Source organism: Vigna radiata, chromosome 8, assembly GCF_000741045.1.
Source record: "Vigna radiata var. radiata cultivar VC1973A chromosome 8, Vradiata_ver6, whole genome shotgun sequence".
In the NCBI taxonomy this organism is placed as follows: Eukaryota; Viridiplantae; Streptophyta; class Magnoliopsida; order Fabales; family Fabaceae; genus Vigna; species Vigna radiata.
Window position 1 is genome coordinate 10,682,222 of NC_028358.1, and position 1,784 is coordinate 10,684,005.

Genomic DNA, 1,784 nt, shown 5'->3' on the forward strand with positions numbered 1-1,784 from the left:
TTAGATACAGTGGAGTGCAATCATTTTTCATCTTTTGAAGAAAGACAATCACGGGTTGATACTTCATTTGCTGATGCTAAAATTAATCTTTTGTTGATTTGAACTTAGAATACAGATGTTCACTTCAATACTTAAGTATTTGTGGTTTGATCACTTATATATTTGTAGGTTGAAAGATTTGGTGTTTAAGAGGCAGAATGAGCTTAAAGAATTTTACAAAGGAGCTCACATGGATTTCGATAGTGAATCTGCAAGACGGATTTTGACAAGTCTCATGAAATGTGGTACAAAACCTGTTCTATTATATCCTTTATATAGTTTTTAAAATTCTCTTTCTTTATATAATTTCAATGGTTGGTTACTTGACAATTTGATTGAGTTTTGGAAACATACATCTGTTATCGAATCCTTGTTTAACGACTTAAGACTTTTGGTCATCTATGACATGGGTAGGACATGGTTTAATCCATTTTTTAAGCCCAAAAGTTCTTTTTGTGTGGGATAGTTGGATAACCAAAATCATTCATGGGTTAATTGGAAAATACAACTAAAGCTATTAGGAGAGGTATAATGTGTTTTGAAAAGTTAATTGATTTTTTCTAACCATAGTTGTTCCAAACAGTGTTAATCATTGGCATTACACGTAATATATGCTTGTTATTTTGTTATTTATATGCTTGGTAAATTCAATGATTATTTTGTTATTTCATAACTTTATATTGCTTTCTTTGAACCTTGCAGTCTTGTTCTCTCTTATTGTATAAGTGCAATTGTTATTTTGAATAATTGTTCATTAATTTTTCTTTCAAAACTACATGTTGATTTTTTATTTGATCTTAATTTATTTACTTATTGATTTATTAGTTGTTTACCAATTAAAAGTTTTTTTTTTTCTTTAGGATTCCAGAGATGGAGTTTTTGAAGGCTTTCAAGACTTATTCAAGTTTAAAGATTAGAATCAATGGCTTCTATCGTTTATATTTCTTCTAGTATAATATGTTCAATATTATCCCTGAAACTGAATTATTGAAGATATTAGTTTGATTAATTTTATTGTATGCATATATGTTTATTGTGGTGTATATGTGCACCATTCCCTGTTATTATAGTCATTCCATGTTATTATAGTCATTGCTTTTGGATTTACTATTTAATATAAGAAATGACTAAATTTGACATGTGCAATCTATTATGGGCCATAAAAGAATAGAAAATTAGGATAATTTTTTTTTATAAAACCATAAAGTTATATACGGATTTATCCGTATGTAATTTCATTTTTAATTATATACGGATAATTCCGTATATAACTTATATACGGATAATTCCGCATATAACTTATATACGGATAATTCCGTATATAAACTTACTTACGAGGGTTTTATATACGGATTTTTGTCCGTATATAAACCGTATGTAATCAACAATTATATACGGATTTTAGGTCTTATATACGGATTTGGGCTGTAGATAATGAAGTTTTTTCTTGTAGTGTTTTAAATAAACCGCAAACTCTTCACGACATTCAGTTTCTGATATCGTCTTCCTCTCTTCTCCTTTTTCTCTTGTTTCTCTCTTGTGGCATTGCATTATTGTTTCTGATATCTTTATTGTCTTCCTCCTCTTCTTTTTCTCTCTTCCAGCATTGCATCCCAGGTGGTTTTTTTGTATGCTTACCATTAAACTTTGTTTAGTCTTTCATTGATTATCTTCTGGTTTAATTGATTAAAATTTGCTTTCTTTGTGTTGTGTTTTAGTGCAGTTTTGTTCCTTTCTTGGGGTAA